Source organism: Labrus bergylta, chromosome 19 (assembly GCF_963930695.1).
Source record: "Labrus bergylta chromosome 19, fLabBer1.1, whole genome shotgun sequence".
Taxonomy (NCBI): Eukaryota; Metazoa; Chordata; class Actinopteri; order Labriformes; family Labridae; genus Labrus; species Labrus bergylta.
Genome location: NC_089213.1, coordinates 21,918,818 through 21,941,696, shown reverse-complemented (window position 1 = coordinate 21,941,696; position 22,879 = coordinate 21,918,818). Strand labels below are relative to the sequence as shown.

General features: G+C 40.1%; 1 protein-coding gene across 1 annotated transcript in view; it reads left to right on the top strand.

Annotated features, from left to right (window-relative positions):
- atxn1a (ataxin 1a) overlaps positions 1 to 22,879 on the top strand; it is a 91,219-nt gene that overhangs the window by 47,739 nt on the left and 20,601 nt on the right. Inside the window, exon 3 of the mRNA XM_065948223.1 lies at positions 12,096 to 12,211. The gene's annotated coding sequence lies outside the window, so the exon portion shown is untranslated. The remainder of the gene's footprint in view (positions 1 to 12,095; positions 12,212 to 22,879) is intronic.

Below are 22,879 nucleotides of genomic sequence, written 5' to 3'. Positions count from 1 at the left end.
TCGATTTAAAAGAGACTTTCAGCAGACCTGCAGTTTTCTGGGAGTTTGTTCCAGATATAAGGAGCATAGAAATTGAACCTGCAACATATAAGGTATAATCACCATCAAATTAATATATATTAATATTTTCAAATATTCCCTTTTTATATCATTTCAGAAACCAACCCAATAGTATATCTATTTGGGCAGGAAGTTTAAACCCAAACGGTTAAAGGCACATGCTGTCTGTCTGTCTGACAAGGGGTAGAAGTAAAAATTGTTTGGTGCAAAAATAAAACTCACTGAAGGCTGAATTCTATTTAACTTCTTCTGTCTGCTCTTGGTACTGCTGTCACCTCACCGTCATGATATCAGGGCTTACTTGGATTCTTACTGACGGCAAGCCATTAGTGAAAAAAAAAAAAAGCCTATTATACACGCTTGCTCACTTCCATGACTTAATAACACTCTTACATGGAAGATTAATTGAATGAATTATGCTTTACCTGCTTTAAAAGCTGACAATGCGCGCTGGGATAAAAGGTCTTACATACAGTATGTACTGTATAATGTATACTTCCTCTTTTTCTTAGTGCACTTACTATACTCTGGGTTGCAAGTACTTGATCACTGTGAGACTGAGCTGTTCTGTAAGTGTCGAGCGGTACCATACATTAACTCTCAGAGTGACACAAACCACACCGCAGGAAAAGCCTGCTCACCATCAACCTGAGTGAGTGGGAGCTGGTATGGAAATGTGTGTGTGGGTGAGAGAATACGTATAGGTATTGGCATGCATGAGTGAGTGTATGTGTGATTGCACAGCCCGGTGACAATTTAGCAGAGTCCTCGAAAAAAGTGGTGTAGTAGATAGATATGTCTCATTCTTAAAGGAATATGACACCAATTAAGACGCCTTTTTGTCACCTCATTCTTTCTGGCTTTATCTTCTCTTTTTTATTTTACCCATAACTCCTTGTTGTTCCTGATTCAAGAGGCTGAATGAGGCATGTTGATTTGCCCACTGTTTGTATTCATTATTGTCACCTATAAGTATAAACAAGTGGTTTTGGACAATATAATTGAAAGCAGTTGTGCTGCCCCACCCCCCCCCCCCCAAAAAAAAACCCATTCTTGCTAAAGATATTCTATTAGTACTTTAACATAGTACATAGAGTAGTTGCTGTATCATCACCATCAACATGCACGTTCTTCATCAAAACCCCCACAGTTGCTAACGCTTTGTCGGTTAACAAATTGAGCGTGGAATCGAGGCGTGTGTAAAACATCCTTGGAGTGCTCATTTGACAAGAGGATGCAGTTTGCAATAGGCCACACATGAGTGAACTGACTCAGAGGGCCACAACATCGTCCAACCTTCAGGAGTGGAAGGGGAGGAGGAGGAGGGTACATTTAAAAGAGATAGATATGTACATCCACAGGCTACATTAAGAGAAGGTATTTGAGAAATAACAATGAAGAGGCAGCGAGGGAAGAGAATTCCTAAAGAGCAAGACGGAGACATGAGAAAGAAAATGCGGGTGTGTGAAAGAAGTGAAGAGTAACAGAGTTAACAAGACGTGCAAGAATATTATTTCCCCAGACCAGGCAGACCTATAACAACCACGGCAAATAATGAGTTGGACTTTATCAGCCATGCAGATTGGTGATAAAGTCGTGTATACACCTTTTCATTTTCACGCTGCTGAGCAGGACTCATCTTCTTAGCTGCAACAGACAATAATACAGTTGATGTTAGGTTGGGGTGTTCATTTTCTCCATGGCAGAGAAAAGCTAACTTTGTTACTCATAACAAATAAAGAAATTGGTTATTATGTTTTAGTAGTAATATTGCACTTGGCCAGATTGGGATTTTTATAGAATTTGGATTAATTGTGCAGCAATTTTAAGTTGTTGCTAGTTCTGCTTTATTTCCTTGTTAATTGTTTAGCACCAATACACCAAGTCAAATTCCTCGTATGTGTAAATGTACTTGGCAATAAACCCCGATTCTGATTCTGATAAAATGATCTCTTTATTAATGAGCTAAATGCTCCATGTTCCTCAGCGAGTTGCTTACCTTGTCTCTTTGCTGTTTGACGCTAACAAGAAAGGGTACTTCTGTGGCTGGAAACAAGTTGAAACTAAATCTGTAACCCAACACCAACAAGTTAAAAGATCTAACTCTATATATCTTTATTATAAAATCTTTTGGATTACAACATAGTTTTGTTTTTTTGTCATCATTTATCTGCTTTGTTTTTCGTTAAAGGGGATATATGACAGGGCTGCGTACCTAAACAAATATATCCGACTAGTACACGACCTGCAGCTGTCAAATCTCTTTAAGTCAGTTAGGTCTATCTTTTTCCTTTGCCGTCTGTTCCTCAGCCTCTTTCTCTCACTTCATCTGTCTGCCTGAGTTTCTATTGTAACATCACTTTGGTTCAGAGGAGGTTACCACAGAGCTTGTCTCTCAGCAGGGTGTACGACTGTGTACGACTGTCCCACTAGTGTGTGTAGCGCTGTCTCAGGAGTGCTGCATTAGTCTTTGAACATCTCAGAATGAAAGACACACACACACACACACACACACACACACACATACACACAGAGCTACTTCTCTTTTATTACACTCCGTCTTGACTTGTTTTTTTTTTGTCTTTTGAGTTTGGTCTCCTTCTTTTATTCATTCTTTGTGTTTCTACCCCTCCCTCATCTGACATTTTTTTCACGTCAAAGTCTGTTTTTTTCATGTCTTAGGTTCAAAAAATATTCTGTGTTCCTTCTGCAGTGCAGCAGTGTGTTTGAGTCTGGTGTTTAATATGTCTCACCTCATATGCAGATAGAGTTACCACACCTGTTATTACACATCATTGATTTAACATGACCCCAGCCACACAGACAGTTACCCTCATTTGCAGTACAGCTGACACTGTTGAAGGCAAAGAAAAACAGAGTTTAGTCTCTTTAAAAGGACATTACTCATTCACGGAAAGACACATTACTCCTGCATTAACCTTTGACCTTCCATTAAGAGATGTCCACTCTAATGATGAGGCTGCACGGCTGCCCCATTTATAAAATGAGCCACAATCTGCAAGAGATTTAGTACTATTTCCTACTAGATTTTTTTATTATTATCTTGTAATATGTGATCCCGGTGGACAAAAGGACCCTAACCTTTGCAGTAAATGTTTAAATGATTGAGCTTAACATGGAGGTGTCGGACAAAATATGGATACTGCAATACATTGTCGTCATGCAACATATTATAAAAAGAAAGACTTTTGAACAAATGAAAGCATTTCAGACACATCGGGAGCTTTCACAGACACATTTATTACTTGGAACAAGGACTTAAAAAACATCTTCAGCAAGTCTGCTGACGGGCTTGATACTTTCAGTTTAAGCAGCTCAGGTGTAATCAGAGTAGGCTTAACTACGATTGTGTTTTTTTTTTTATTGTGACTTGATGATAGTATTGTGTCTCCTCGTCTTACTTCTCAATGAGTGGTCACTTGAGAGGCCTGTCTATGTGTATGTGTGTGACTGGTAAACGGATAGGGCTCATGTGAGAGGTTGAGTAGACTCTTACCCAACAAGTCAGTCAAAGTTGCTGCACTGGCTCTGAAGAAACAATAAACCATGCTCCAGAAACTTAATTTTGATTTCATCTTAAGCATTCTCATGATGTCCTCGAGATAATCTTGCGAAAGATTAAGGAGGGTATTGCAAATAGAGAACAGAGCTGTGAACAGCTTGTTCCAAAGTGATCCAGACTCCCACCACCAATGATACGTTTTCATATTGAAAAACAGCACCCAGAGCATGACCCCCTGAATACCCATCAGCAGCATCTGTGGGAGGGTTCTCAAAAAGCCATGCATGGAAAAAAAAATTGAAAAATAGATAAAATATTTATTTTACAACAATTTGACCACAGAAGTCATCTGCTGAAAAAATGACTTACAGCACAACACAAATCTTTCAATCCATTACAGATTGTATATGTAATGTATTTGCATCTGGATCTAATGTCAAATTTATAACAGCAACAGTGCTGACAAACACAGACACACACACACACACACTCACACTCACACACACTCACACTCACACAGTGGCAAGTGGCAAGGTCCCACTGTCTGGTTGCTGGGCAATGAGCTCACAGCAGTCAACCATAACTGCCCCACTCTCCATCAATCAGCTATAGATTGCGCCGCTCTAGTAATGATGTCATTACACACAAACACACATGCTATACCCCCCCCCCCCCCCCTGTTCTGACCTTGGGTTGCTCATAGATTTGAGTGTCTGTGTGTTTTTTTGTCATTGCCTTGCATTATATTGCAGGAGTGGATGCAATTTGCTTATGATACACTTCAAATACACACACACACACACACACACACACACACACGTACACACACGCACACACAGAGTAGATGTTCCTCAAGGAGTCCCCTTGCAAGTTTTTTTTTTTAAATATCATTTCCTCTAAATAGTCGCTTATGTGAATGTTTATTTTATTTTGTATTTTTCCCCCTCACTATACTCTGCAGCATGCTCCTGTGAAAAATATTTGGTTAAACACTTACTGTAGAAGAAGAACCCTCAGTGTCAGCCACACCAGCACACAATGAAGAAATTTTAGAAATCCTTAGCAATGACTTCTCAATCTGTGACAAGAGCAGAAGAAATTTCAACGGAGACTTTGACCGTAAAAAACGTAACCTTCTTCAGTTACGCACTTGAAATGTGATGTGTGAATTGACACCTCCTTATATGTACACACATTTACAGACACGGACACTTCTGTGAAAACATATTTACTTTTGGCATGACACACACACTCATGCACACAATGAGCGGGTGCAGCTGTGTCTCTGCCAGGCTGGAGGGCAGGGGGGCCAGCACAGTGAGGTGAACAGAGTGGCAAGAACACTAACTGGCAAATCAGTGGCCAATTAAAAACGCTCAGCAGTGTGTATTTGTGTGTGTGTGTACGTGTGTGTGTGTGTGTGTGTGTGTGTGTGTGTGTGTGTGTGTGTACGTGTGTGTGTGTGTGTGTGTGTGTGTGTGTGTGTGTACGTGTGTGTGTGTGTGTGTGTGTGTGTGTGTGTGTGTGTGTGTGTGTGTGTGTGTGTGTGTGTGTGTGTGTGTGTGTGTGTGTGTGTGTGTGTGTTTGTGAGTGTCCTTGTTTGACTGCCAAGGAGATGGTTGGCACTGAAAGCATGATTCCTATTCTCTCAGTATGCCCTCTTAATGCAGAAGCTTAGAAACACACACACACACACACGCACACACACAACACACACACTCAGACAGCCTTGGATTCGTCGTACCCCATTGTCTTTATTTAGGAGAAATGAATGCATGTCCTTCTCTCTATGTTTGTGTGCACAGTCTGCACACATGTATTTATCTGTGTGCGTGTGTGCGCGTGTTTGTGTGTGTGTGTGTGTGTGTGTGTCCTCCACCCACAAGTGAAGTTGTGTAACTTCACAAAGTAAAGCTCAGACACTCTACCCTGCCCTCTTTATTCTGAAGACAGTAGACACTAGAGACCGCTGATGAATAGAGAATGAAGGTGTGTTCACGGGTTGTTGACAGAGTTCATGAATGTGTAAAAGTAGAGAGTGAAAGAAAGCTGAACGCAGCAGCTGTCTGTACTCAGTTAATAAGTCAAATCAGACAGAAGTGTCCGGGGGGGGGGGGGGGGGGGGGAATGATTGATTTGATCAATCAGGAGATTTTTGAGCAGTGACAATTAGTTCCTCAAGTATATGTCTGAAATCCCATCATCATGACATGCTGCTGTAATTAAAGAACAGTTACGCAGTCATACAATGTGATCGATGGGGCATGTTGAGCTGCATTTCGTCTCCATTAAAGTGTTGGGATTTCGCTGACTAGGCTCTTTTCCTCTGTCGCCCCCTGGTGGTGGAATGAACTTCCAAACTCCATTGGATCTGCAGAGTCCCTCTGCAACTTTTAAGAAAAAGCTAAAGACCCAGCTCTTTATGAATACCTACTAACTTAATGATGATGGTCTCCATATTATTGATGATGATGATGGTAATGACGATGGTTTTTGTTTGATAACAATGACTTATAAGATGGTTTCTATACTGATTAGAGCTCTCAAGAACTGCCCTCAATGTTGTGCTTTGCCTCTGGTCACTTCCTGTCAGCACCTGTGTGTCCAATCAGACTCAAAGCTGATTGTTTGCTCTTACTGACATTGTTCCCTTTTTTCTAGATCCTTGCTTGTGTTGTACTTACTCTCTGATGTACGTCGCTTTGGATAAAAGCGTCTGCTAAGTGAATTGTAGAATTGTAGAATTGTAGATTTCTTGTGATATGAGTAAGGTGCGTCATCAATATTTATTATGACATTAACTTGACCAAGTGTTCCCCCTCTTTTCGTCCTTTATAAACATTTTTAAATCTAGGTTAAAAACGTTCCTTTTTTTTCATGTGCCTTTGAATGAGCTGAACAGCTAATACTTGAATGTGTTTTCATTTTGCTGTTATTGCATTTCTCAAATGATTGTGATGTAATTTAATCGTTTTATTGTTTTATGTTATTATGTTCTCCTTTGGTATGATTCCATGGACTCTGTACTTTGTCTTTATATTGATAATTGAGTCGTGTATTTGTTTAAGAATTTTGTTTTTTATCTTCCCTGCCCAATGCCTTTGAGCCTGAAATGTGCTAGGCCTATATACATACAGTCTGCCTTGACTTGTCTTTTATTAGCTTTAAATCTGTTAATTTTTCATGACATGGTCGACTGTATGAATTAAGTTAATTTTACCTTCAGGTCTGAAGTTCAGGCAAACAAGGAATCTAAAAGCCTGCATTCTTTCTTATGACCAGCAGGGTACAACACTAAAAGGTTGTGTTAAGAGGGATGTAAGTCTAGTGGGAAGTTAGCTTATACCATGACTTGATGTATGTCCTCGGTTAACAGGATCCTGATTTGTTGACAGTCCAAATAGTTTCAAGCAGTCTGATGTTCATTTGTAGATCATGGTCCCATTCAGAGTAAATAAATGATGAAGTAGGGTATACTTTAGAGCGTGGCCACCTTCAGATTATCAAGTCACTACCACATGTCTTCTCAGTTTGACCTTCTTGTCCTAATATGGTCATTTCTGTCTCCAATCAGGATGGTGACGAGCAAAACTCAAGGCTTCAAAGTTTAGTTCACAAACAATTAGATTATGTCATAGTGACTCACCGAGCAGCAATTTATTCAATGCATTTTTTTAAACGACTGAACATGTCTAAAATTAGGTCAGTTGTTATTTATCAGAGTAGATTAGAAGTTACACCATCATCAGTAAAACTACAGGAAGTACCATTGAGTAAAACTCTTTCTTGTTAGGGTAAAATTCTATATCAGTTATCCCTGATGGTCCAGGTATGAGCTGTAGCCTGGAGGGCTGAGAAGAAGTAGATGGTTAGAAATGGTGTGTGATTGGACAGAGTTGGGATGAAGAGCAAGAAAAAGAGAGAGAGTCATGTAAACCTGTTGACCTTCTTTCATGCTCGTCTTAGCTGAGCGATTTGCTTCCTGGCTTTTATGATCATTCTTGTTTCTTTTCAACAGTTTATAAAAATCGGATATTAAAAATATTTTAGGTCAGTCACAGAAATGTTTGCAATGGCTCCAAACCTCGCACATCTGCCACGTCCACACTTCCAGTAACACGACAAGACAGTGCCGAATGGCAGATAAATGATGGGGGATAAGTAAAGGACGCTGGTCTTTCCAGACATGTGTGCAACCAAGATAACATTCCTCCCTTCTTTGAGCACCTTGAACCTTCACAGGGCCGATTACTCACTTGTGGTATGCATGGCAGATATGTTTGAGTCTAGGAAAAAATGGGGTTGTGGTTTAAGGAAGGCATTTCCCCTAACACTACAGTAATGGTCAGTCACTCCTTTGTCTGCAGACACACACACACACACACACACACACACACACACACACACACACACACACACAAAGACTCACAGCATTCTTCTGCCCCGACCAACCAAACAGCTGTGAGACACTACGTCAGGCCCTAAAGTATTCTGTGTGTGTGTGTGTGTGTGTGTGTGTGTGTGTGTGTGTGTGTGTGTGTGTGTGTGTGTGTGTGTGTGTGTGTGTGTGTGTGTGTGTGTGTGTGTGTGTGTGTGTGTGTGTGTGTGTGTGTGTGTGTGTGTGTGTGTGTGTTCCTGCTGTATCATTTTAATGATAAATGATGAGCCGTGAACTACAGAATGTGAAACTGTTCTAAAAAGTGAAGAGAAACTTTATGTGGAAGAAATGTTCCCACACATTTCACTGTTAATCATTTAGAGCAAGCAAACATTTTCATGGATATAGAAATGTCAAGCATTTTATTTTGAAAGTAAGCAATCTGCATTTTCTGTGCTATGGGTTTCCATTATCTGCACACAAGCTTTGCTGTAACCTTTAACCTCACTTTCATCCAGCAAGTTTGGCATTCATCTCTGTATTTAACGCAGTCTTCAGAGGCATTGCTGGGCAACTCTTTTGCTGATGTTAGCCTCTGAACCCAGCACTTATGGTTCCGCAGTCTGTAGCCAATTTCAAAAAGACCAAAAAAAAACGTGTACAGTGGGCAAAGAATTTGGCAACAGCTCTGACGATTGTGGGTGGACAGTGGTTTTTTTCACTACACTTGGCACTTAGAGAATTGGAAGAATGCACGAACTCAGCAACGCAGAAAGTGATGGAGAATTAGTGGACAGAACAGAAGTTCGTAACGCAACCATGCCAGCATGTAGTCAGAGTCCAGAGAATAATTCACATAGAGAGGAGAACACTTGACAAACTTGTTGAAAATGATTGTCTCTCAAGCTTGGTTACCACATGAAAAACACATTCACTAACCAGAGAGCATGAAAGTGAAGACGGACTGCATCTAAAGTCTTCTAAATCTTTGCTCCAACATTAAGCAGCTCTTGAAAAGCCAAAACCTCACCTGTACAGAAAGCTTGATGCAGACCCCTCCCCTGCTTTTCAGGGACTCCCGCTTTTTTAACATTCATTAAGGTGACTTGTGCAATTTGTGGAGATCAGTGAAGTTTTTTGTTTTGTTTGTTTTTTTTAGGGGGGGTTACGAGTGAATTACGTATTCCTCTCTGTCTCTTATTGATCTGTTTATATTGGAATTTCCTGTTAATTATTTAAAGATACTATCACAGGCCTTCCTCAGATTGAAAATTATACTTTTTTTTTTGCTTTGGATATCTCTCTTTTTTTCCAGCATATTTGTGTTTGCATTCCTTCACATAGAGAAGAAGACTTGTAACACACATCAGAATATTATGTTAATATTTGTAATTTCTCCACTCGAGCATGCTCCTCATTGTTTTTTGGTATGAATGCCCTTGTGAACATGAAGCTATATTTCAGTCAAATGAAAGTAAAGTACAGAGAAAAAAATCTGAGTTGCACATTGAATTTGAACAAACACTGTGACAGACAGTATAATGACACCCTCACACGCATACAGCTGCTGACTTCTCCACTTTCCTATTCAACCAGCTGTTAACTTAATGTGGTCTACTCTAATTATGCCTGACTAGTTTAGCCCGCCTGATGTTTGGATTGGACTCCATGGATTAAGACAAAGTGTCTCAAGTGTGTGTATATTTGTAAGATAAGAAGTGTACACTGAGGAAGTGTGTGTGTGTGTGTGTGTGTGTGTGTGTGTGTGTGTGTGTGTGTGTGTGTGTGTGTGTGTGTGTGTGTGTGTGTGTGTGTGTGTGTGTGTGTGTGTGTGTGTGTGTGTGTGTGTGTGTGTGTGTGTGTGTGTGTGTGTGTGTGTGTGTGTGTGTGTTGTAAGGAGGAGCTTTTTATCAGCCTGAAAAGCATAAGCACGAGACGTTTGAGGTCATATCCTGTTCCCTGTGCTCATTGTACTTCTTAAACCTGAGGATCTGTTTCACTCATGCTATTTTTGAATGATGATCTTTATGATAACTTTCTGTCTTTTCAAGATATTCTAAAAGAGCGTGTGTGTCAAGGAATAGGAGGTTACATAAGACCCTTAAAAGATCCTGGTACCTCTCCCCTGGCACCACCTTGTGTTCCTTTATTTCACTTAATCTCTGATAACTTCTTTGAAGACTAGTAGGGGGGGGAGGGGTCATCATATTTTTCCCTAAAAAGTTGTTACGATTTAGAAATGAAACCCTTGCTCTCTGTCCTGCTCTGCCCTCCCTCTTTCTCTCCTCCTCCCTTTTCCACTGACATCTTGTAGCTTTCCAAACTCCATGCTGTGCCTGCCTGGCTGTGCCAGTGTTATCCTCCCAGTGAGTTTCTATCTGCCTCTTCTCTGCAACCATCTGTTTCTCTCTTTGTCTCCTTCCCTCTGCCTCGTTCTCTCTTTCTCTCTCTCTCTGTCTGCTTTACCTCAGCGTCCCTTTTTTATTCTCTCCATCTGTCTTCCTTCCTGTCTCCTCCTACTTTTTCTTTGCTCTCTAAACTTTCCCGTTGGTTCTCACTCTTTGCCTGTCTCGTCTTCTCTTACCTCCATCTCTCTTGTCTTGTCTTTGTTTCAAACCACATGATGGATTTTGTTTTCCAGGTGGTGTCTGTTACTCCATATAGCCTCAGAACAAATGTCTGATTTTCTTGTGCTTTTCTGCCTTACATGCTCATCTTTAGTGCACATAAACCCTACTGCTTAATGTGTGTAGCCAGTTTAATGCTAACATGCTAATTTGAATCTTGACATTGCAATGACGCTCACAATGGAAGCCTGCTGATTTCCCATGTCTATCATACCAGACATTCCTCTGTTTCTCTTGTAATGCCTCTGCCTCACTCTCCCTCATAATATCTCATATTCACTGTGGCTTTCTCAACTTAAAGAGTGGGCATAGTACAATATATTTTACCATTGCTAATTTAACACACTCACTGATATGATATGAAACAGAATTTCTTCTGTATGTCTTCTTAAGCTGAAATATAGAGACACACTCACACACACACACACACACACACACACACACACACACTCACACACCATCTTCCCACCTTTTTCCTTGTCTTCAGAAATGTAAGAGGCAGGTCAGTGGGATGTTAAACGTCCCACACACACCACATAAACACTAACGTGCACAAACATACTTACACACACACTGCAGTTGACTAACAGCAGGCAGCATGTCTCTCCCTGTATCCTACCCATCATTCCACCACAACCTGCCTAATTAGTCCCACAGAGTGTGTGTGCATGCGGTCGACAATCATTCTGTCTGCCTCTTATGTCGGAGTGTGTGGGTGTTTGCTGAAGTCAGCCGGTTTCACATTTGATGTTTTTAAAGATGCACAAGAGTACCCCCCCGATGAGTATGTGAAGTCCTGTTTTGGATGACCTTTACACTACATTGAAGTTTTAGAAAAAATAATAAAACGATCTGCAGACAGTAGCAGAATGAGAGCTTTGGAGGAGATGCACAGAGAAAATGTCAAACAAGAAGAAGCTTTAATGGACTTAAAGGAGAAAAATCAACAGACAAAATGGGCACAAGTGTTACAAAGCCTGTTAAAGTGTAGATATAGGCCTGCCGTTGACACATTTTCAATAATGTTGCAGACATTTCCTTGTGTTTCAAAGCTGTGACATAAAATAATGTCTGTGACATGTGTGACATCAATACAGTGGATACGTAACCTTCATGTGATTTATTTTTTTGTACAAAATCTAAATTTTGCACTGTAAGGTGTATACTTTTCTTTTTCCTTTTTAACTTTCATGTAGATGTTCTTTATATTCTCCTATGTACTGCCATCAACCATACCTGTGATGGTTATGAAGATGAACGTTGTGAATGCTGCCTGCTTGCAACAAATCCGCAAATCCGTTTGAAGCGAGATCTAAGAATCCCATAATGTTCTTTATGTCTACGGATCAAAGTTACATATGTCGGTGTGTTAAATAAAACTTTTCATGCATATTTAGTTGTGTATCCAAAAACATATCTACTGATGTTTAGAGTGAGTTTTTCCCATGTTCATATGACTACTTTCAGAACCTCATTAAGCAAACTTTTTGTTTTTTTTGGCTTCCAGGGAGTGCTGAGTCCCTGAGTCCCTGCGCTGCATTCTGGGAAAGTCTGGAACCCTCTCCATGGGCTGTACCAACTGCTGACCAACCAGGGGGGTCTGACAGTGCTGTGTTGAATGAGGTGAGATTCTGAATGGATTTTACTTAAATGAATTCAGTTTTTTACCCTCTGTCAGCTAGATTTTGGTTAATACAATATTTTTCCTGTTATTTCTTTTTTATTTGTTTTTGAATGGACTTAAGTCGTGCTTGACAAGTGGTGCATCTAACTTAAAGCTTCCAGTCCCACTATCCTGTTATATTTGATGTTAGCATTTCTGACATCAAGGACTTTCCAGCGCTGTGTTTTCTCCATACCCGAGGGCCTTGTTTCGCTGATGAACCCGTCATCCTGGTCACAGCACAGATGCATGTTTAATACACTTCATTTGATTTGAATGAAAGTGAAATGGCAGCTCATCCCAGAAACAAACCAAGGATTTCCTCTCCGCTGCTGTTTTGCGGACCCTCATTCCCTGTCATGTTAAAATATAGTTAACCAAACATATGGTAGATAACATTCACCCACCCTTTCTAAACCCTTTTCATGGATAATGAAATAAATAGCCAGGGTAAATAAAAGGAACGACCTTCTTCAGACAGCAATCATTTTAGGCTATGCTCATGCTAAGGGTTGGAAGTCAAAAATGCTTTTTTAAACATTTTACTGTTATAGCATATCTAAAACATTTATGATTGATTGCTTCTGGATTCATTAGCACCTGAGAAGAAAAGGATAGAGAAATGTGGAGGGAAATAGGTAAAAACAACATAGCTTAATAACCTGTTAGCTAGGTCAGACAACAGCTAGCGGTAGCATTTATACTCTTACTAGATAACTGATAGCTAGGACGAGTAGGAAGAGCAAGACTGTTAGTGTTAGGTAGTGTTAAGACACAATTTAAAAGGTGTTCATTCTTAGTAAATGTAATGTTAGCAAGGAAGTGGTAGAATACTAGCATTAGCTGTTGTTTTACGTTAGCTTATGCGTAATTAAACATGTTCTTTTAGCTTTAAATCGCCTGTGTCCTGATGTCCAGACATATTTCATTTCATATTTCATTATCATTTCAGTTGCTCAGTAGTCACTTTTCTACATTTAAATGACTTGGAACAAAGCAGAACGACATTACAACACATTAGAGCCTCACAATCTGGGCATGGTAAGAGTGAAACAGCCAGATCTGTCAATGTAGTAAAAAAGTGCCTCTTCTGCCTTAGTTTGCTTTGTTTGCTTTGTTGGTACTTAGGTAAAGCCTAATGACAGTGTGTTTTGTTTTTTATGGGAATGAGCTCTCTGATGAAGCTGTAATACCTTTTAATGCATAACACCTCAAAGTGAGGGGTCTTCCTGTGAGAATGGTGGCCTTATTGGCAGTGCAGAGAGTGTGAAAACACCTTAAGATAACGCCTGTGGAGGAGTGAAGGTTGAGGTTAATTGCTTTGTTTGTATTTATACCTTATTTATGGATCTAGTTTCTGTGCAATGTTCATCTCAGTAACACACACAACCAGCAAGAACTTCTTTGATTTTTCTATGAATTCTTTCCAGCATTTTCTGTGGTTTTATTGATTCCTAGGAGAGAAATGTTATTTTCCCTTTGTCCCTTTCTTGGAGAAAGAAGTATGATTGCTGGGTCAGCAGAATAGCACCTTTCGGAGCTGCTGGTGATTATCTTACTCACAGACGTTTCAGCAGTGTTAATACACAAAGTCGGGGATTTGAGCTCTGGCCTTTGAGTTGATTGGTAGTCTTTTTGCTCACTATCTGGCATTCTTTCCCCCCAGTGACCTAAAGAAGAATCAATGTGAACAAACATTTAAGCAAAGTTTTTCAAGTTCTCTCCCCCGGATTACCTTGTGGGTTTGGAGATGAGCATTATTTTTCCACTTGCGTCTTCCCCTGAGGGACCCTCTGTGTGTCTGTTTACTGCCTTCGTGAGCAATAAACATTGGACATGGGTGACTTTAATAACAAACATTAATGGACCTCTACAAGGAGTCGGCACGCAGAGAGAGAGATAAAAGTCTAAATTTACTAGCGTGTCAGGATGCTAATTGGCAGGTTCTGTCTCAAGACGGCAATGATCTGTCCAACTATGAGCCAGTAATCTGCAACACAAACTAATTAAAAACATTTCATTATTGCCTAGTTCAGACCTCAACTGAGCGGACATTAAAAAGTTCTACAAGGCAGCCCTGATTGGTCTGATAGACTGACATGTAGAAAGGTCACTTAATAAAAATGAGATTTCTTTGTATGACTGCGGGATGCAAACTTATTTGGTTCTGTAGAAAATATAAGTTTCAGATTTTGTAAACGTGTGACACATTAATTAAGCCAAATGTTACCAATATTAGGGATATTGGTTTGATCTTCCCTGATGAAATGTTTCATTCAAGTTGTTTGAAATACAGATTTTAACAGGCGTACTTAAATGTTGCAGTTCTCAACAGCAAAATTTAGTGTATTTACATTTTCATGGATCTTTCCTGGAAAACAGAATGCTTTTTGCAGAATGCAGCCAGGACTTTTTTGTGATATTTACTGTTGTATACATGACTATCCAATACCTCTGAATTGCATAACTGACCCCTACCAACATTGTTTGCAATAAAAAAGCAACGCACAAGAAAAACAAACTGCCCCTTTAGATGTTAGATGAAAGGCCGTTAGATGATAGGCAACTTTATTTTTTAAACTTTCATCGTTTAGGGGGGCAAAATTGAGAAAACCTAAACTGCAGAAGAGCAGACTCCCTATTCTAAGATTGTTGGGCTGTTTATTGGACTGACAGCGAAAAACTAATGTCATCAAAACATATGAACTTTATTGATTTCATGTTAACTTGAGGGATTTTCTGCATTCTTCAAGGGTTGAAGCCGTGTGTCCTCCTGTTGTACTGTTGCTTTGTTTTTTGGCATTGGTAGAGCACTCTGGTCCTTGTCTTAAAAAGACATGTTTGTTCAAGTGCACACATGTAAGCACACACAGTCACACAGAGAGAGCTCCCTCATTTAGCCCACAGGGAGCATGACAGTTTGGAAAGTGCTGCAGTTCCCCTGCTGTAATCCTTGTCAGTGTGTTGTACGATGCTCTTTCTCTGTCTCTTTTTTCTTCCCTTTTCTATCTCCTCTCACTTGTTCTCTCACTTTCTATCCCTTTGTCTCCTTTTCTCTACCCCTCGGGTCATTTTAAGTTAGTAAAACATTATTAGCTTGACATTTTGATCAAAAACAAGTTGCCTAAGCTTGACAATAAAACAAGCTGTTATTTCTCTCTCTGTCTTCTCAAATTCAGCTTTATTGGCATGGACATGTAGTGTTGCCAAAACATGTTGTTCAAGGTCTGCTTTGCAAATATAACAATGTACCTCTTGCTCTTCCTTATCTCTTTCTACCTCTTTTGACTGTGCTGATTGAAGTGTGTGGGGATGTACCTGCCTGCTTCACACTATCACCCTCTTTCTAAATAATTTCCAAAGAGTGAAGTGTGTGAGTGTGTGAGGGCTTGTGTGTGTGTATGGGTGAGATTGGAAGAGACAGAGAGAGTCGGTGCTATTCTTGGCCAGCTGGGGAAGTCTTGGCTCCCCGTCGTATGGGAAAAGTGCTCTTGGCAAGTCTTTAGCCGAGGCATTCCTTTATGCTGTCCTCTTGAAACACTCGAACAGAGGCGGACTCACAAACTAGTGTTCTGTCACTTATGGTGGACATTAAATCGACTTATACTTGTGCTCTCGAGACTTAGCTATGAATGCTACGTGCTAAAAGAGAAACCATGGAGCTCACTTTTTATCTGAAAAGGCTGAGTTTCTGGTGTGCTGCTTCCTGTCTCTCCCCTGTGATTTCTCTCACTTGCACACTTACAGTGTCAGGCCTACACACACACACACACACACCGGGAGGAAAAAGACTAAGTGCTGTCTCAAACGAGAGATTTCTAGTAGTACTACATTATGCCCTGAGGCCCAAAGCCAGAGTTTCACTGTCACTCACTCACTCCCTCTATCTCTCTCTCTCTCTCTCTCTCTCTCTCTCTCTCTCTCTCTCTCTCTCTCTCTCTCTCTCTCTCTCTGTCTCTGTCTCATAGACTCACACACGCAGAATTCTGCACAATATCCTCAAATCAATTGCCTGAGGAATGGGAGGTTGTCTGAATGACTTCTATCAGTTAATAAATCTCTTAAGTCTCTTTTTCATTGTCCCCATAGCTCTCTTTTCCTTTCTCTCCCTCTCTCTTTTTTTCTTTGTCCTTCAATCTGCCATGCCACACTACAAGGTGACATCACCGTCTCCCTCCATCTTCTTCCTGCTCCTCCAAAATGTTCTTGTCAGTTTTTCTCCCGCCTCTTACTCCCTCTGTGTCTCTTTCTCCTCACCTCTTTTCACCCCTTCTCATTTGTTCCTCACACTTTTTTATCTTTTCTTCTTCTCCTGTTCTACCATGAAGTGCAAATCCTTACATAACAAGTGTCGAACTAAAAACATGCACAGTGGCTGTCTGCGCAAGAATTGGGTTTGATGTTGAAATGTGATCGAAAGATTAGTGTGTGCGTGTGTGTGTGTGTTTGTGTGCGTTCCCTCTAAAATATGTTCTTTTCAATCCATGAGACAGCTGCATGCATGCAGAAGAATTCTACACGAGGACGTTTTTTTTTTTGGTAACACAAACACACACATAAAGCACTCAGCCTTTCCTTAGTTTAAAAAAAGGCCCACCCAGAGAATGTCACTAAGATGGAATTTCCTTTCATCCGTTTCCGTGTGTACTGTGTGTGTGTGTGTGTGTGTGTGTGTGTGTGTGTGTGTGTGTGTGCAACTGCTGCAGAAGTGACGCTGAAAGAATGAGAGACATTCACAATGAGACAAGCCATGCAAAGCCTGTGAAGTTTTAGACTGTCTATGTGTACGTCTCTCTCCAAACTCTGAAATACTAAGCTCTTTCTCAAGCCCTCGACAGTGTGTTAGATACTTACCGGTACATGTTTTAATTGTAGCCTCAGTGTGCAAACTGGTATGAAAAGTCAGGAAACACTGCAAGATGGAGGCAAAAACAATGGCTCATGTATACAGCTCAAGACTTCTTGAAATTGCAATACAAATAAGGAGCATTTGATTAACATGAGTATAAGAGTCCAGCCAAAGCATTGTCAGGTCAATCTAAACTATTGAAAAAGTGCTGGCTTGTGTCTGACATGCACGTATCTGTAATTGCAGAGACACAGGAAGTTGCAGAAACTTCCACTGTAGCAACATTTTTTGCCTGGAAACATTTCCTACTTTCATTATTGAAGGAAGGCATATTTTTGTTTAATGTGATTTGATAGCTTTGAGTCAAAATGACTAAGGAAAGATGTTTTCTTCAAAGAGTATTAACGTTCTGTCAAGTATCTGTAATAAACTCTCAGATTCAATGATCCCTGATGGATATAAATTTAAAAAAAGATTAGTATAAGAAAGGCCAGTGTAGTGTCTTTGATAGTCAGTGAATCAATCAAACGAGTTAAATAAGTAAAAAAGAGAAATAACATCAAGGTGTGTTTTCATATGTTGTGTGTCCACTTATTTTAAATCATATGAATGCTGTATCCTTTTTGGTCTCGATAGCTTCATGTTTTTTTTTTTTTTTTTAGATATCTCTGTTCTTGCTGAAGTCTGAGACGTACACACACTTTGCCCTCTGGCCACATGTACTGTGTCATAGTGAAGGATATATCCATATCTTTGCTCTTCTCAAAGAAAAAATATTAACAAGGCTTTTTGATATGTCCGTTTTTGTCACATTTTAAAGATCTACTTAAAACATTGTAATTCAGTGTGATTATATACATTTGATTATGTTGAGTAACATGCACATGGCTTTACTTCTTTCCAAGTGTGTTGATGTGTTTGCCACACAGAGCTTAGAGCAGGCACATTTGTAGACAGCATGCAGACAACTGTGGAGCATGATGTCATCGTTTTGTGTTTGCCGGGCAACGGGAGTTCTTTTCTTTGGATGATGGCTGCGTTGGGCTCTGCATGTGTGTCCTGTTGCGTCTCAGGATGTGTTTTTCTGTCCTTTGATAATGTGTGTGCTCGAGCAGCGCTGCTGCCCGTCTGACATTCTTGTCCTTTTTGCCTCTAAAAAGGTGGAACACATTATTCACAGACAAGGACACACGCTGAGCAGTCGCCCACCTCTCCTTCAGCCGCACAATGCCTGCTCCCCCCATGCCCATTCATGCCAATTAGTGCCAGTCTGCCTTCCTGTGTCCACTACAGCAGGGCGAGTCACCTTCAGAACACATAACAGTCTCTGTCCTACATTTGGAAGTGTGTAGAAATTAACTTTTTTATGTAAAAGTCAAGCCGGAAATCTATGTTAACTACTAAAATATTCCCTTTCAATAACTGACAACTTGTGAATAAAACTCAGAGGTGTGATGTTTATATCAGAAGGCTGCCTTCTCAGCTTTCATATTGTATTTGTAATAAGCTTGTAAGTGTTGGAGAGGGACAGTTTGTAGACTTAGCAAGCTTCCTTTTACCCTTCTGACCTTTAACTGAAGTGACAAGACGACACTCAGATGATGAATGAAGAACAGCTAAAAAGATTTGTCATTAAATGTATCAGCAGTAAATTAATCAGCGTCCACCATGATAATCCATCACACATTTTCATCTCATTTCAAAGAATTGAAACAAAATTGTATGTTTGTTACCGCTTAGATTTGAAGAGCTTCTGCTTTCTAACTTAAAAAAAAGTATTCTTGGCTTTTAGGCAGATTTTTTCTATGAAAGCCTGAGTTTTAAGAAATTGCAATACCCTTATTCGCAATTTCTTAAACTTTACAGACCAAATCATTTTCCATTACATTGAGAAACTAGTTCTCAGATGTATCAATATTACATGTGGCTGAGTTGCAGACATAAAAGCGACAAGGGTTTTTTAAAGTCTGTAAGTTATCACATTAAGAAATTCAATACAAAAGGTCACATATAATACAAAGTGCACTTAACCAGGGGTTTCTAACACCAATAGCCTGTTGAAAAAATCCCACAGTTGTGAGAAAAGTCCATCCTCTCTGTCTTCTGCCTGCTCCACTTTTCAGAAAATGTGTGCTCAAACAGGTCGTTTGGAGAATTTCCCTTCATTACATCACAAAGGGCAGTAACCCCTCCCCCAGATGGGTGACACTCCCACAGCTAGGTGTTTGTTCTGCCCTCGTAGTCTGTCTTTGCAGCGTAAACGACAGGGCATGGTGCAAGAAACCAGAGCAACATCACATTCCAGAGAGGGGGCGTGGTCAGACACAGCTCATTTACATATTTAAAGGTACAGACACAGAAACAGCCTGTTCTGTGCAGGGCTGACGTAGAGGGGTTTATAGGCATGATCAAATACAAGATCAGAGTGGATTTTTAACAAGAAACTAAAAAGACATGTTGTGGGAACCTCTGAGGCTTATTTAAACGGGTTCAAACGAAGTATTATATGTGACCTTTAATGATTTTAAATATCAAGTTCAAGGTCAAGCTTCATCATCAAGAAAGGACAAACACAGTTGCAAAATATTGAACATATTTTTGATCTACCACCACTCAAAATAAATCAGATTTCTCTTTAATTCATATTTCAGTGACTGGCTTTTTGTTCATACTTTAGAGCCAGGTTGAAGTAACATACAAAAGAGTGAAGGCTGTGTGGGTAGAACAAATGAATGGAGTGTGTAGAGATGAATGAAGTCTGAATTACATATATCTGTCACTTCTATTCAAATCCTTTCTAACTCTCTCCCTTTTCCTCTTTCTCTCTTCAGTTGCCTCCCTGCCTTCCTTTCACTTTTTTTCTCCTTTTTGTGCAGTATCACACATTCCCCAAACAGGATTATATATATACTGCGTTTGAATATTGTTGTGTTCAAGTGAATAGCTTCCCTTGAATAACTGTGTTGGACATTTGCCTAAACAGTATGTGTCTGAATGTCATTCATGGCTGCTATTGTTAGTATGTTTGTGAGCGTGTGAATGCATGCATAGTGAAGAGGTGAGAGAGGGTTGGGTTCATGTGTGTGTGTATGCATGTCTGCAATATTTACGCATTTGTGTGTCTGCATGTGTTTGTACTCAGCAGGATTATACAGCAATAGAGGAGCTTAGCAGTGATTTGCCCATCCATTCCAGTCCCTCCCTAATCCTGCACAAATACACACATATACACAACTTCTTTATGTGTTTGTGTGTGTGTGTGTGTGTGTGTGTGTGTGTGTGTGTGTGTGTGACTAGGAGGGATCTAATAGTGTGTGTGGATTAGTCGGTTTGTGAATGGGATGTGGCTTGGGCTGAAGTGGCACACTGCACTGCCAGAGAGTTAACACAGCCTGGCAGAGAACAGGGAGAGGTGAAGGGGTTTTGAAAAGGGAGATGTTGGTGAACGTGGCACGGTTCTGAAGTCGCTGCTAACATGATTATATAATGATTACAAAAGGTTATCAATATAAGGAGCACATGACTGTGATATGATTTAGATGTTTTAAAGAGGATGTTCAGACTCAAACCTGGGCTTGCAGTCATCTTCAGTGTGTGTGTGTGTGTGTGTGTGTGTGTGTGTGTGTGTGTGTGTGTGTGTGTGTGTGTGTGTGTGTGTGTGTGTGTGTGTGTGTGTGTGTGTGTGTGTGTGTGTGTGTGTGTGTGTGTGTGTGTGTGTGTGTGTGGAGACACACACACACAGGCATACAGGCACTCACACACAAAGATGGAATAACAAGAGAGATGAGACAGAGACAAACAGGTGAAATAGATGTAAAAAGCGTGTGTATGAAAGGCGGTGGGGGGGATTCTGTCGTCGTAACCAGTGTTTGTGTGTGAAGTTTGCGGGGGTGACGGAGAGAGCAAGAGAGTCTGTGTGGGTGAGAGAGAGAGAGAGGGAGAGAAGTCTCTGATATGTATATAGCTGTGTGAGTATGTTTGTGTGTGTGTGTGTGTGTGTGTGTGTGTGTGTGTATATATAGAAGCTTTTGATTAGTTTCCTTAGTGACTGGCTCTGACTGCAACTGTGCTCTGCTCTGCACAAAGACAGAAGAAATGAACGACGAAGAGTAGAGAAGAGGAGGGTTTTCTGAGGAAATATAACTGCTCTTACATTGATTCTAAATTTAAGCTTTCACTTTTACTAAGACCTGACATAGCACGACTCTGAAAGCACCAGAAAGCAGAAAATTACAAGATTTATTTTCATATTTTTTCCTTGTTATACGTCAGCAAAATTGCTGGTGTTTCCACGAATAAATCACTTGAACTGATAGACTAACAAAAAAAAGGATGGAATATGTGCATTCAAATACACCTCACAAGCGTATCATGAATGCATTAAATAGCTAGAGACCTCGGTGAGTTCATGCAGAGATGTTAATCAAGAGAAGTTGACAGGTTTATGAAGAGCTGGTTGGGTTCAATGTAAAACATGCAATGTAAAACATGCATTTTGCAAGAAGCAGTGACACTTCATATTGGCCAATTATGACAGAAATGGGATAGTCTATAAATAATATATTGGTCTCTTGCTGTAGTTACATCCTTCCAAAAACAGGTTTCCTGGTCAAAGTGGTGAGACAACAGCAAAAATGTGAAGAAACTTGATCTTTTATGTGAAGTCTATGGGTTTGGGTTTTTGAGACAGAAGGGAAGGTTTGTGTGGTATCGGAGTCGGTTGAAGGGCGTTGACGTGTGGCCGCTTAAGCTGGACCGAGAGAAGTTTCAGATGAAGGGACAGACAAGCTGAAAAATACATTTCACATACAGAAGAAATTACCATCTAAAATATTTGAAATCCCTCGAAACCATGTCTCTCTTTCCTCCTCTCTTTTAGCTTGTCGTACACCCCCACTTTCTCTCTCTCTCTCTCTCTCTGCTCCTTTGCTTTCACTCGACAACAGATTGTACACAAACCCACACAGATGAATTATGATTAAATGCCGAGAGGCTTCAATTAGCTGCCAAGGCAACAGGTTAGAATTTGCTTCGCTGTTGAGGTCACCTGATAAAAAAAAAAAACAGATATGACTGCCAAACAGTCTGGGTTCCTCAGTCTCTGCTGATTGGATTTTCTGTCTGTGTCTTGTATATTAAGTTTTCTTATCTCCATCTCTTCTTTACATATGTCCTTATATAGCTCCATCCTGGTGTCTTAATTCACCTTTTTTTTTTAGATGGTTTTCCTTTTTAGTGGAATAGTGATAGTGTAGTAATTGTCTTTTTGCTATTTAGGAACGACACACCCTTTATAATGTTATAGCCTTTAACAGGGCAGTTATAACATCCAGAATTTTATTGAAGATGTTAGATGGAAATAGTTCATCGTTTTTTTATAAACACAGGAGGATTTTTTTGGGTGTGTGCTCCAGCATTAGCTAAATTTGAAGTATATCTGTCATTTTAACAACAATGCCTTCAAACAGAAAACAAATCAGACAATGAAACCTCTCTAACTTAAAGTTCACAAATTAGGAGGTACGCCATAGCAGCTCCAGTGTATTGCGTGATCAACAAATGATGTCAAAAAATATCTGAAAAAGGATTCTAAATGCCTTTCAAAGTTCACTAAAAAAAAAAAAAAAAAAAGATTTCTACTTTAAATCCCCCAGACAAGACTGGATATGTTCTGTATGATTTCAGTTGCCTTCCCGCACATTTACAACAAACTCTGAAAAGCCTCCCCTGCACTGCAATAGTGAAACACTCCATGAATAAACGATGCTGAATGCCAGGA